Source organism: Cololabis saira, chromosome 2 (genome assembly GCF_033807715.1).
Source record: "Cololabis saira isolate AMF1-May2022 chromosome 2, fColSai1.1, whole genome shotgun sequence".
NCBI classification, from domain to species: domain Eukaryota; kingdom Metazoa; phylum Chordata; class Actinopteri; order Beloniformes; family Belonidae; genus Cololabis; species Cololabis saira.
The window spans coordinates 23,626,781-23,642,146 of NC_084588.1; positions in this window are offsets into that span (position 1 = coordinate 23,626,781).

The window sequence follows — 15,366 nt, forward strand, 5'->3', positions numbered from 1 at the left end:
ATTTAATATACAACCCAAGTCAGCACAACTGCACTCATCTCATCCAACTTAGACAATTTAGTAGATCTCAAATTCAAGTTGCATTGTTTTAATGTGCTTTTTATTCCTTTTTATTCAGTTGCTGTTACTGCCAATTTTACTTACATGCGCTTGTGAAAAATGACGGTTGTCAGAGTATTTTGTCATGTAGAAATGTGCAATGACAAAGAATCTATTGATTTATTTAATCTGATGTCGTCTGACATTAACTGGTTAAATCCACCATCATAACATGAAAAGCATTCACTAGATGATGATTTCTCTAATGTAGCACTCTTTAAACTTATCTGGGCTCTACAAAGTTTTTTGTTTTAGATGTCTCATTTATCCATCAGTAACACACTGTGATGGTCGGATAATGTCGTCTGGTCTTTCTCTCATTTCAGACTTAAGGCTGAATTATGGTTCTGCGTTAAACCTACGCCGTAGGGTACGCGGCTACGCGGGAGGCTCTCCGTAGCCTACGCCGTAGCCTGACGTGCACCTCCCAAAAAATTTAACTACGCATCGAGGCGACGCAGACTCAACGCAGACCGAGAGGGCTGTGATTGGTTTGCTTGGTAGCAACGCATTTCCGGTTCCGGTTCGTGAAGCAGTAGTGAACTTTCAGCGCTCTTTTCATCGTGTGTGTGTGTGTGTGATTTTGTTGTTTTTTTTGTTTTTTTTTTGGGGTTTGGTTCTTTGCACAATAGTTGTCCTTATCTCTTTGATTCACTGTCACTGGAAAAACCAGAAGCTAAACAAGTATCAACTAGCGCTCTCGGGGGGGATTGCACCGCAGCGAAATGGAGTGACGGAGAAGTCCGAAGGGTTCATGACGGCGCCACGGCAACGGCGTAGGCTCTGCGTTGGTTTAACGCGGAACCATCATTCAGGCTTTAAAGGAGCATGAGGCAGGATAGAGGCAGGATTTATGAAAAAAATTCATATATGTTTCAAGTTTTCTAGTAATAATGTCAGGTGAAGCGTTCCAAACCAAAAAGAATGAGCCCTCTAGTGTATCTCTCCGTTGCCTTGAACAGACTGTGTGCTGCAAAATGTGCTGCAATTCGGAGTCCAAATTTCCCGCGCTGTCCTGCGGATGTGACGTCACATGACGCTGCATGCACGTTCTCCCCGTTCTCCCGTGCCGGCTTCGCTGTTGGCTGCAGTACCCCCAACGGCCGTCGTGGCAGAGGGTGGCGCTAGAGAGTCTCAATTCTTAAAAGGAGCTTCATGCTCCTTTAACGAGTGATTGGGTACACCTGGGCCCTGTGTTCCCATCTATTTAACTCCACCCTTCCCACAATGGAGTCCCTGACTTTTTCTGCTTTCTTTTCTTTTAGGTTACGCTTGACAACATGCTTACTTCCATTGCTCACACATCCATAACAACTTTCACTGCTGAATTTATTGATTGCCACACCTCAAGCTGTTTTGTTTGTTTTTGTTAAAATGAATATTAACTATTTTTCTTATCCCGTGTCCTCTTGTCTCCCTCTTTGTTTGCCATGACATTGGAGCCGAGTTGTGACACACCCTCATAAAGCACTTCTTGTTTTGTACATAATATAAGCACTCTTTATACATGCTGTGTTTTGTCTCCATAGCAACATTGTGATAGAGCATGTGGATATTGGGTGAGTTGTCATTTGATCTCGCATTAAAACAACTAAGAGACCAAATCTCCCTGAACAAGCATTTGTTAGACAAAAAAATTGTTTGACAAAAGTGACAACCAGGAATATGTGCCATACTGACACAAATTACTGATTGCATGGCAACAAATGACTACATGTGAGTAAATGAAATTTTAAATTTATTTTAAAACCAAAAATGTCAACGCAAAATAGATTCACAATTATGATTTGTCACAACACAAAGGCTCTTTCCTTTCATTTCATTTCATTTCATTTCATTTTTATTTATTCTGGTCATGGAAATATGCAAAGAAAAAGTAAAGTAAAATGACAACACAATCAAAAACATATTCCAGAACCAGAAAGGAGCAGGAAGAAGAAAATCTTATTATACCTGCCCCTCCCTCAAAAGAAAACTGAACAATAATAACAGATGGTCTGCACAATTACTTAATTAATATCACAAGAAAAGAAAAGAAAAACAAGAAAATAAATTGTCTGTCTCCATACGCATATATTATATATTTAGACTATTTCATACATACATTGTTATTTTTTTCTCTTTAAATTTATATTTAAACTGAAATATGTTTATACAGCCCTTTAAATCATAATTTAATGAATTCCATAACTTAATTCCAACAATTGAAGTGCTCATCTGCTTTAAGGTGGTTCGGGCAAATAAATGTTTAAAATTAAATTTTCTGCGACTATCTTCGTTATTTAAACTGAAAGTAAACATGTATTGTAAGTTTTCTGGTAATAATTTACATTTAGCTGTGTACATGATTGTGAGTGTCTGTAACTTAACCAAATCCTCAAGTTTCAGTAATCTTGATTCAAAAAATAATCTATTGGTGTGTTCTCTGTAATGTGTATTGAAAATAACTCTAAGTGCTCTTTTCTGTAATAAAAATAAAGGATTCATATTGGTTGGATATGTGTTGCCCCAGATTGCAACACAATAAGATAAATAAGGCAAAATTAATGAACAATATAAGATTCTCATTACTGTATAATTTAACACAAACTTAGCCTTGTTCAAAACAAAAATATTTTTGCACACTTTTGATTTTACATGAGATATATGAGCTTTCCATGTCAATTTATCATCTATAATACCCCCTAAAAACCTAAATTGTGATACTCTATCAATTGGTACTCCTTCTAAAGTAAGTGATACATTTGTTTCTCTTCTTGAATGGCCAAAAATCATAAATTTAGTTTTTTTCAAATTTAAAGACAACTTATTCTCATCAAACCATTTTTTTAATTTTACCATTTCTTTTTCTATACATTTAGCAAGAGTTTCCAAATCATGTCCTGAACAAAAAAAAGTTGTATCATCTGCAAATAACACAAACTGTAATAATTTTGACACTTCACATATATCATTAATGTATAAATTAAAAAGTTTTGGTCCCAAAACAGAGCCCTGTGGGACTCCACAAACAATATTCATATAATTGGATGTGTTACCAAAAAAATGCACATACTGTTTCCTCTTGTCCAAATAACTTTGTACCCAATTTAAAACCATGCCCCTCACCCCATATGTATATAATTTTGAAATAAGAATTTTATGATCAATGGTATCAAACGCTTTTTTTAAATCAATAAAAACCCCAATTGTGTGTTTCTTGCTATCTATTGCTGTAGTAATTTCTTCTGCTAAATTCATTAAAGCAAAGGTTGTGGATCGATTTTTTCGAAAACCAAATTGATTATCACTTAACAGTTTATTTTTTTCAATAAAATAATCCAATTTTGTTACAAACAACTTCTCCAACACTTTAGAAAATTGTGACAATAATGATATTGGTCTGTAATTAGTGAAACTATGTTTGTCTCCTGCTTTAAATAATGGAATAACTTTTGCAATTTTCATTCTATTTGGAAAAATACCCGTACAAAAGGAAAGATTAAAGATATAAGTTAAAGGTTTAATTATGCAATCAATAGTTTTTTTAATAATGGTCAAGTCAATTCCATCGCTATCCGTTGAAGTCTTATTTTTAAATTTTGTTACAATAGAAATAATTTCACTCTCCTTTACTTCTCCAAGAAACATAGATTGCAATACTTTACTTCCCCCTTTCCTCAATCAATTATGTAGTGGACTACTTCGGAATCATTATATAAGGGAGTTCTAAGTCTACGCTATTCATTGTTGTTGGACAAATAAACATAATGGATCACTATTGACTAAAATACTAACCATCCCACAATGCATCATTAATAGTAGTTTATACCACTATTAAGTACACTACAATAGAGAACAACAGTTCTCAATACATTAAACGGCTCTAAAAAATATCACAAACATGCTATACTGAACTGCTAAGTGAGTAAGAGTAATTTTGGACACAGCCATGGAGCATTAGCGAAAGCTGGAAACTTCCCTCGACAGATCTCTAGTTTTTGTGGAAATGAAAAAGGAAAAAAAGACAATGGCTAAGTCCCAAATAGACTTGATAAAAGAATTGTCAGTCAGCACAATTAGTATGACACAAGTCCCAATAGTAAACTTGTGTCATACTAATTGCACTCACTCTGACAATTATTTAATCGCACAGTACACTGCAAGTGCCCAGCTGATGCACTTAAAAATATAAACGTAAAATTGTGTGGAACACTGGAAGGTTCACTCACTCATTGACTGTGCCTTTTTAATGTGACAGATGTGGTGGGACACTTTTCAAAATCTTGGTCAGAAAGATGGAGGCCTGTCTTCAGCACCACACACGAAAATATTAGACACATGACAAGGACATTAGGGTTTATTTTGCTTGGAATTTATAATCAATAAAAAGGAAAAATCTTTGCGATTCCACAGTGGAAACATTGGTAAAGCTGCCAAAGAAAAAAACGTTCACTACTGTTTACATATTGCATTAATTTGCATTAAGAACAAAGTGATGGCTTTAAATTATGATGGCACTCATTCATGCACTGGATAGGTAAGGCCACTGTATACCGAGGGCACTGTGTTTGAATGTACTCCCAATCATATTCCAGGAGGAAAATAGCCATCAACTTTGGTGGGTATCTATGGATATACAGTAGGATCCAAACTGCCTTAGTTATAGAAAAATGACATATAGCCTACTTCACATTTTAATATCGTTCAGTCTTTGCAAATCTTGTTAAAAGATGTGGTGGCCCAAGCTGAGTATAATATCCTAATCCTAAATTTAGTGATAATAAGTTAGTGAGTTATTTATCAAGTGCACACTTCCTGTGTGACCCTAAGTTGTGGGTTGGTTATCAAAACTATAGAGTGGCAGGGGGAGCCTTAGAAAAAAGAGAACCATATAGCTGAGAAAGCAGTTGGTTGGATACATGAGTTTGGATGAAGGGCAGTATCAACTGTTTCAGCAAAGATTGACCCAACCACCAATGGCTCACAAAAACATACCCGACTTTCACACAGAAAACCTGAATCAACCAGATCTTTCTTGTATTTAGGTGATACATTTATCAAGTATCAAGCTGTGTATTGCTAATATAAATAAAATGAATCTTTTTTTTCTTAAAGATAAAAGGCAGCCTGGTCGTTCAGTGCCTCCTTGCCAGAGGTTGTGGGTCTGATCTTGCAGGTCAAATGCTGCTTCTGTCTGGAGTTTGTTCTTTATGTGTCTGTGTGGTTTTCTCTGGATCCTCCAATTTAATCCTCATTCCAAAGACACGGCTGCAAGATTAATTGGTGATTCTTAACTGACTAAGTGTGAATAGTTGTCTGTCACTTTAGGTTAGAACTTTGATGGACTGGCAGTGGCAGCGTATTCCTTCTCCTGCAAAGCTTCATCTGGGACAGGCCCCTTGTGACCCTTCAATGTAAGATGCTATTGTCAGGATTTGTTCAGTTGGGCTTCCATAAAGTTATTTGTCTAGGATTGAAAGTTGTTGCAACCTGAGGAGCAGGAACTCGCTCAAAGCACAACAAACTGTTGGGTAAGAGCCTGTTGGGATTTGTCCACTCACCTGCTGTTATTCCTCTACCATGTTTTTTGTAGCTCTGACTCCTGTTGGAAAAAAAGAAACATCAAACAGATGTACCATCACCCATCTTGAAAAAGACAGACAAAATCAGCATAGATGTACACAGTCTTTCGTGCTATTTGGTCAGAAATCAGTCAATTAAACCAACTGTTAACAGAGTTTTAGATGAAATGGAGATGCCAAGCCATCTGTTTGCGTAACACATTTTATCTTCTTTGTCATGAAGCTACTGTATGTGTTTCTCTGTCATAATTAGATCAGGCAGGTATTCAGTGTCCATATGCACTGTCAACACCCAGGGGCAACACTCCATTGGCACTTTTACTCTATAAAAAGATAGAGGGGGTTAGGCTTCACCACCATCTGGGCAGGGGTGTCAGAATGCAGTGGGGTGTGATGGAGAGCTTCATCCAGATACCTTGGGGGTTAGTAATAGAGGCAAAGCTCTCATTAAGATCAAAGCTAATCGGATCCTGAAACATGAGTCTTTGCAACCCTTGGCTGTGTATCATAGTTGTGCTCATTTGTAATAAGGGAACAAAGATTGAATGGGTTAAGCAGGCCAGGGGTGAAGCTTTGTAAGGATGTCTCGAAGATGCAGTGCTGCTTCTTGCTGACACACATACAAATGGGCCTGCTTTTCTTTGTAATTTAAACAATGATTATCTGTGTCATAATGCAGAATGTAATTCACATGTAATCCAATTCGGCATTCCATTCTCTAGAAAACGTGAACGTATTTGAAAGTTATGCAGACTGTATCTAGACCTAAATGAATGTCAACACATATTTTCACTCTGTCGAGCTTGAAAACATAAAATAACACAATAAAGCAAGAATAAGAGACCTTAAACCAATCACAGTAAAACAAAAAAATGCATATAATGTTCAATTGTAGTTATAGAAAAACTAATTAATAGTTCATCCTAACTGTTTGAAGAAGGAAGGAGAAGAACTGGAGAAGAACTGAGACAAAAGTAACTATACCATGTCAGGAGAATTTATATGAAGCAGTTTTAAGTTTGTACTAAAGCTAGTGGCAGCTAAACGCAGCAGCGAGATTTGATTTGTAGTTGATTACAGTATTTTTAAGGTAATGTATAAAGCTCATAGTAAATTTTTACTGACCAAATCTCCCTGAACAAGCATTTGTTAGACAAAAAAATAGTTTGACAAAAGTGACAACCAGGAATATGTGCCATACTGACACAAATTACTGATTGCATGGCAACAAATGACTACCTGTGAGTAAATTAAATTTTAAATTTATTTTGAGCAATATACAAAAAAAAAAAAAAAAACTTTTTTTTATTTTTCTATTTATGAAACCAAGATTCAGACCAAAAGTCTTGGAGCAATATGTTTCAGTATATTGGGTTGGTTTATGGAACAGTCTGGAAAAAGGATCTAAATAAACCAAAATGAATAATTGTGTTTAAATGGATTGTTAAAGACACTATAATAAGAAAATATAAGGAATAAGGTTAATTTCTTTTGCTCTGTGGCATTGTGTAGAGTAGACAATTAATAAAGAAAAATATGATGAATTTGATCGAAATCAGTGGCATGTTGGTCTGCAGCTGGTTTTAGTTCTATTTTATTAGTTAAATTTATTTTATTTATTTTGGGTTTTACTTGTGTGGGAGGGGCAGATTATATACAATTTTCTTCTTTCTGCTCCTTTTCATTCAAGTGTGTGAAATCTTTTTTTTTTTTTTTTACAAGTTATTTATTAACATTTCTTTTTTCCATATACAGTTCACAGCAACAGTAACAGCATTAGAACTTCAAATTCCACCCAGGACCAGCCCCCTCCCGGGCCAGACCCCATAGGTCAACTCTCGCCTATATCCCAAAAGAAAATAAATGGTAAACAAAATAGTAATAACAACAAATATTAATAAATGAAATGATAAAAAAGACATAGCCTACATTAAATAACTATGAACAATAATAATTAAAATCTTAAAAAGAAGAAAATGTAAAGCACATCAAATTACATGCAGCACAGGACATGGCATTGGCAACGGAGAAGCACCGCTATTCCTACAGAATAGTGCTACAACCAACGGCCACCACCAAATCATTGTCACAACTCAACTAGTTCATTATGGAAAGTTATGCAGATACATTTTAAAGTCATTCCAGCATTTATCAAAAAAAAGAACATGTGCAGAAAACAAATTCATGTTCCTTTTGATGGGGATATCCCGTTTGGCATATACAAAATATTCGGGTTAGAAAAGGAGTAACCCAGGGGTCATATTTGGGTTTTTAAAAACTGGAATATGAGCAAATTTCGGTTATTCAAAAGGGGTTATTGGTGTTGATATGGTCGTGCAAAACCGGGTTATTGCTAATATTCGGGTTTTAAAAGGGTTATTGACTGCATAGTCAATACCCTTACTGAGGCCCTTGACAAATTACAGATTGCTTTTAACCTTGTGGAACGTCAGCTCATTGAGCTAAAACCTGTTTTAAATGCTGCCAAAACTAAACTGATCATTTTCTCTAATGTCAGAAAAGTATCTGAACCCCCCACCCCAGCATTTTATCCATACAATTTTGCAAGATTGAACTTGTGCACTGTTACAAGTATTTCAGTGTTTTAATTGATGATCGGCTTTCTTTTTATAACCCCACATAGAAAACCTGAAAAAAAACATTAAGGTTGAAACTGGAATTCTTCTTTCGTCACAGAAATTGTTTTTCTTTCTTCTCAGAACCCACAGCAATTACTGCTTACATTCCAATGATTTGTCTCTGCTACACGTGCCAAAGGTGCATTGCAAACTAGGTAAACACTGTTTTAAGTACTCTGCATCTGCTGCCTGGAACTCCTTACAGAAGACACTAAATCTGAAGAATCTCATCACTGTTGGAAATTTTAAAAGCCGTATGAAGGATCTTGCAGCAGCTACTTTTCACACTTGTTGTTGTTTTAATGTAAATTCTTAATCTTGTGTTTTAGCCTAGCACACATTTTTAATTATCTTGTTGAGTGTTGAGTATTTATTTATTTATTTAATTGAGTGAGTTGGTGGTGTCTGTTTTTAATTGTTGCACTTTTAATGTTTCTCTGACTGCTGTCTTGGCCAAGCTTCCCTTGAAAAAGAGGTAATTGTATCTCAACGGGACCGACCTGGTTAAATAAAGGTTAAATTAAAAAAAATAAAATAAAGCAGAGTCTGAGTCTAAAATGTTTCGAACCAGAATTAGATTCTCAACATAAAAGTTGACAGCACAATGAACAACAACAAAGATTACAGCTCGATATGTCTGTACAGAAAATATGAATATGCTCATTCCCTGATATTGTATAACATTATGTATGTCTTCTTTCAGTCACTCACCTTCTATATATATGAATAGATAAAGAGGTGTGAAGTGTGGTGAAGTGTCAAATCAGTCAAAAAACATCTAAAACGAGGAAATGGAATAGCAAATGATTTTCTTGCCAAATTATTTATGATTCCATAGTTTCTAACCACCAAGTGTGTCTTTTTGTGGTAAACGGTGTGATTGCTTTTTATGTTTGAGATTCTTTGAAGTGAACCATTTTTGTGTGTTTGTTTTTTTTATCTTGGTTGTGTTAAGTTTACAGCAAGGCAAGTTTATTAATATAGCACATTTCAGTAACAATGCAATTCAAGTTAATAAATATATGAAAAATGAATAGGAACAAAAAGTCAGTGCAGTGGAAGAATAATAGTAGTAATAAGTAATAGTTGCAATTGAGTGATAACATTAACATTGTTTAAAGTTAAATTGGGAATAGTTTAAATATTTCCATCAAAGTCAGCTGTAAACAAATTAGTTTTAAGTGTTTCAGTGTTCCTGCAGTTTTCTGGAAGTTTTTTCCAGACCTGTGGAACATAAAAGCTGGATGCTGCTTCTCCATGGGACATAGAGCAGACCTGAACCAGAAGACCTGAGAGGTCTGGATAGTTGATATGGCAACACATCTGATGTATTTTGGTCTTAAATCATTCAGTGATTTATAAACTAAAGAAGTATTTGAAGGTCTATTCTCTGAGGTACAGGGAGCCAGTGTAGAGATCTCAGAACTGGAGTGATATGGTCCACTTTCTTAGTTCTGGTGAGAACCTGAGCAGCAGCATTCTGGATTAGCTGTAGCTGTCTGACTTTCTAGGCAGACCTATGAAGACAATGTTGCAGTAATCAATTTGACTGAAGATGAACATGGATGACTACTCCAAGCTTTCAGGCCTTATCAGTGGTTCGTAGCTGTAGTAGCTGAAGCTGTGTGCTGACTCTTAAACGCTCTTCTTTTGGTCCAAAAACAACTACTTCAGTTTTGTTTGTGTTCAACTGAAGACAATTATGGCACATCCACTCATTGATTTGCTCCATGCATCTACTCAACATTTGTATGGGCTCATTGTCTCCTGGTGACATTGTAATGTAAAGGTGTGTGCATCTGCGTATTTATGGTAACTTATTCTTGTTGTTTGTTATTATTTGAACTAGCGGAAGAATGTAGATGTTAAATAGGAGGGGTCCTAGGATACAACTTTGGGGAACCCCACATGTAATTTTTGTTTGATTCCTCTTGACACAAAGTAGTCCCTGACCTTTTTGTAAGACCCAAACCAGTCAAGTACTTTGCCAGAAAGTCTGACCAAATTCTCCAATCCCTCTAGCAATATACAATGTTCAAGAGTGTCAAATATTGCACTGAAGTCCAATAATACCAGCAATGTGGTTCTTCCACAGTCTGTATTTATGTGGATGCCATTGAACACCTTGAAAAGGGCAGTGTCAGATTTGTGGTGACCATGAAAACCGTATTGGAAGACGTCAAAGCAGTTGATCAGGGTTAAGATGGTATATAACTGTTGAAACACAGTTTTTTCAAAAACTTTACTGATGAATGGAAGATTTAAGATGGCTCTATAATTATGCATTAGCAGCTTGTCCAGATTTTTCTTTTTCAACAGTGGCTTGATGACTGCTGTCTTCAAGGTCTGGGGGAAAACGCCAGACAAAAGGGATGAGTTTACTATTTGAATCAGATCAGATGCCATGATGGGTAAAACTTTCTTGAGGAAAGCTGTGGGTAAAATATCAAGTCAACAAGAGGATAGGTTTAGCTTATCCATAATATCCTCAAGTTTTTGTGTTTAGGGCCTGAGCATGAAGGTACAAGGACGCTATTGAAATCGCGCTATTTAATATTATTATTAGGGCCTGAGCACAAGGGTGTGAGGACCCTACTGAAATCGCGCCTTTTATTTTTATGGGCATGCCAGTAGTGGCAAGCCCATATTGACTAAGATGGCGGCGCATGAACAACGCAAGACTCAGCGTCTCTCCGGATTTTGCATGCAGTGTTTTACCTGCTCCTAATTGGCCTGTTCTTCCAGAACAGCACTGCTTTAACATCATACAGCAGACAGGAGCTTTTGGACAGTTTAATCGCCGATCTCCGACTCATCCCGGAAATCACCAGAACACCGGAGGCCGCTCACTCTTCCCGGCTGGGCAGAAGTGCTCGCGGACGGCGTCGAGATCGTAAACAAAGGCGGGGTATGTTCGGAGGGCTACGAGCTAGGTTAAAGCTAACACCTTACCCAGCCTTTTCCTCGCCAATGTCCGATCTCTGGTCAACAAAATGGACGAATTACGACTCTGCATCACCAACAACAAGCGGATTATGAACTCAAACGTCATAATCTTCTCAGAGACCTGGCTAAACAGCACTTGCCTGGACAGTGCCATCAAGCTAGCAGGCCGCTACGCTCAACGGGCAGACAGGACTGCAGATGGCTCCGGTAAAACCAGAGGCGGAGGTTTGTGCATTTATACAAACGATGCTTGGTGCACTAACTCTGTTATCACCGAGAGTCACTGCTCAGCTGATGTGGAGCTTCTCATGGTAAAATGCCCACATTATTACCTCCCAAGAGAACTCACATCAGTTATCATCACTGCTGTTTATGTACCACCGGATGCTAATGCTTGTTGAGTGTTGCGGGTGACTTCAATCACTCCAACCTGAAGACAGTCCTCCCCAGATTTTATAAACATGTTTCCTGCCACACCCGAGGAGACAAGACTCTGGACCATGTTTATTCTAACTTCTCAGGAGCATACAGAGCGTCATCCCTCCCCCACATAGGACAGTCTGACCACCTCTCCCTGTTTTTATCACCTACTGTATATACTCTCCACTCATCCAACGTGTGAAACCCACAGTGAAGACAATAAAAGTGTGGCCTGTGGGGGCAGACTCTGAGCTGCAAGACCGCTTCAGACACGCAAACTGGGGTATGTTTGCTGCCCAGGCAACCACTCACCCCCACACTGACATCGAGAGCTACGCTTCAACAGTAATGGACTACATCTCCACCACCATAGACAGTCACCACCCAGAAACGGATTACCATGTACCCCAACCAGAAGTTACTGCTGAAGGCCCGCAACACCGCCTTCAGATCGGGAGGCGCACAAGCCTACAGCACAGCCAGGGCTGACCTGAAACGGGGCATCAAGAAGGCCAAGCACTGCTACAAACTGAAGGTGGAGGATCACTTCTCCAACTCCAACCTCCAACGGATGTGGCAGGGCATTGGGGTCATCAGTGACTGCAAGCACACCAGCACCAATGTGTCTTGACATCAATCAAACCCCAGGGATGTCATCATCTACTGTCTGGGAATCGTTAAAAGCATATCTAAGAGGTCAAATCATTTCATACTGTGCGAATAAAAAAAGGGCTAGTACTGAGCGTATTAAAAAATTAAAGATGAGATATTAGAGTTAGATAGGTTGCACAGGCATTCCCCATCGGCAGATTCAATTGAAAAACGCTTGTCATTAGAGACAGAATTCGACCTCCTGTCCACTCGACAGGCTGAATACCTTATTTCCAAATCAAGACATAGCTATTATGAACATGGGGAAAAGGCAGGCAGAGCCCTCTCTCACCAGCTGCGCCAAAGAACTGCTAACCAAACCATCCCTGCAGTTAACGATGAACATGGTCTTAAATGCACTGACAATGGAAAAAAAATCAATTCCTGTTTCAAAAATTTCAACCAATTATTATATACTTACAGATGTGCCAACCAAACCCTCTGCCCTAGAAGACTTTTTAAATCCCTGATCATGACTTCTGTTGAGCTGGAAAGGGATTTCTCAGTCAAGGAAATAGCCTCTGCAATTAGTGCCATGCAAAGTGGCAAATTTCCAGGACCAGACGTTTTCCAAACCAAATTTTTCAAAAGGGTTTCAGATCAGGTCTCTCCTTCGTTGTTGTGGGTATTTGAAGAATCTTTAACCACCAGTTCTTTACCTCCAACCATGTGTCAAGCAGTTACCTCTCTATACAGAGTCTGCCCCCACAAAAGAATCACCGACCTGGAGGATGATGTCAGACGACTCCACGAGGATCTGAAGAAGAAGGACTCCCTGCTCTCCAGCGTCATGGAGGTGGCGGCCGGGCAGTCCAGGAAGATCTCAGAACTGAGCGCGGCTCTCCTGGATACAGCCGTGTGGGATCCTTCCACCTGTCCACGGCCCTCCTCCTGCTCCACACCGAACCGCGAACCACCCTGGTCTGAAGTGGTGATTCGCGGCCGCAAGAAGCACTCAGGCGGGGCCGCCTCTCCTCCTCCGCCGCTGAGCCTCTCCAACCGCTACACGGCTTTGTCACCGGATGAAAATCCGGTCCATCCGGCTGATGTCCCGTCACCTGCGGTTCCAGCTCTGCACCCGACGACAGCGCCGGCCGACACCACAGCCCCTCCACCGTCAGCTGGCGACACCCAGGAGCCTCAGCGACGCTCAACCTCATCCCGGCCGACGACCTCCTCTGCCCGGCGGGAAATCCTTAGGGAGGCCGTGCTGCGACGCTCCGGGGGCCCTCCTCGTCCTCGTCCGGAGCCGGCAGGAAATCCCCGTTCCTCGTCTGATGCCGCGGCCACAGCCTCACCACCTCACCCGTCTACCCGGGCACCCAGCGGGGAACTTGCATCCCCCAACCGTGAGTCCCCACAACCTTCTTCTCCTCGCCCCCTCTTCTCCCCAACCACACTGGTCGTGGGAGACTCAATATCCCGGAACATTAGGTTCTTTAACGCAGCCACGCATTGCTTCCCTGGAGCCACAGTCCCGGTGATTCTGGAGAAACTCCCCGCTCTACTACAGTCGGCTCCATCCACCATTGCTCGCGTCATTGTCCACGTGGGATCCAATGATTGCTCCAAACCGCGCTCTGAGCTTTTAAAAAAGGATTTTAATGAGCTGTTCACCTTCCTTAAAAACTGTGGGAAGTCCATTTTTATCAGCGGCCCCCTTCCAACGCTGTCTCGGGGAGCAATGCGCTTCAGCAGGCTGCTCTATCTGAGCTCTTGGCTACAGAACACCTGCAGAGCCCTTAACATTGGTTTTATCGACAATTTTAATCTTTTCTGGAATCGTCCCTCGTTTTATAGGCCCGACGGACTTCACCCAAACAGGCTGGGGGGCCGCGTGTTGGCTGCAAACATTCAGCACGCGGTTCTGTCGGCTCCACGGGAGTGACTATTTTCTGGCCACACCCACACTCCCAGCTCGGGCCCGGAGTCTTCTTCTCCACCTGTGGAGCCAGCCGCTCACAGCACTGCCCCCCTCTCCAGCTTCCCCCACAGGTCACAGTCACCACTGCCACCCCCACCAGATAATTCCTCCATAAAACCAGCTACATCTGGCGCCACCAACACACCCGATCCTCAACCAATTCATCCCCTGGTCACCAGCCGTTTTCCCCGTCAGATCCACAGACCCACTGGTTTTAACAGAGACAATCTTGTTTTTATCAACCCGGTACGTTGTGGTCGTGAGCGCACGTTCAACACAGACATTAACTTGGCTGTGTTGAACGTGCGCTCTCTTTTAAACAAAACCTTTATTTTAAATGATCTTATTGTACATCATAAACTTGATGGTATTCTTTTAACAGAGACATGGCTTGGCACGGACGCTGCATTTTCCCTCATCCAGGCTTCTCCACCAAATTTTAATTTTTTATTTACTACACGGGGTGTTAGAAAGGGAGGCGGCACAGCTTCAATTTTTAAAAACATATTAGCTACAAAGGAGGTCTCTTTTAACAACCACTCCTCATTTGAACACCTTGCCTTTGTTTTTAGCAGTCCTCCTATTCTTTGTTTAACTGTTTATAGACCACCCCATCACTCCACTGTTTTTATCAGTGAATTTTCAGAGCTTTTATCAGTCATACATACCACTTACAACAGAATTTTAATAACTGGTGATTTTAATCTACACATTGACAATACCTCCGACCCACTGTCGAGAGAATTTTTAAACCTTTTAAACTGCATGGATTTTACCCAACATGTCACACAGCCGACTCACAACAGAGGACACACCCTGGACCTGGTCATAACCTATGGCCTGTCTACCGGTGTGTCCTCTGTTGTCGACCTGGCTGTGTCTGACCATTACTGCGTGTTTTTTAACATCACCAGTCTTAATCATCAGGAAGCCTCGATGAGAACGGTGAGGAAACGCTACCTAACTTCTGAAGTGGCTGCAAATTTTATTGAGATTTTAGAGAGCACTCCTGCTGATGTTTTACCTGCATCATGTGATTTTATTGTTGATAATTTTAACAGGAAACTGGAATCTACGCTGAACTCAGTTGCTCCACTTTTAACAAAAACCATAAAAACTAAGC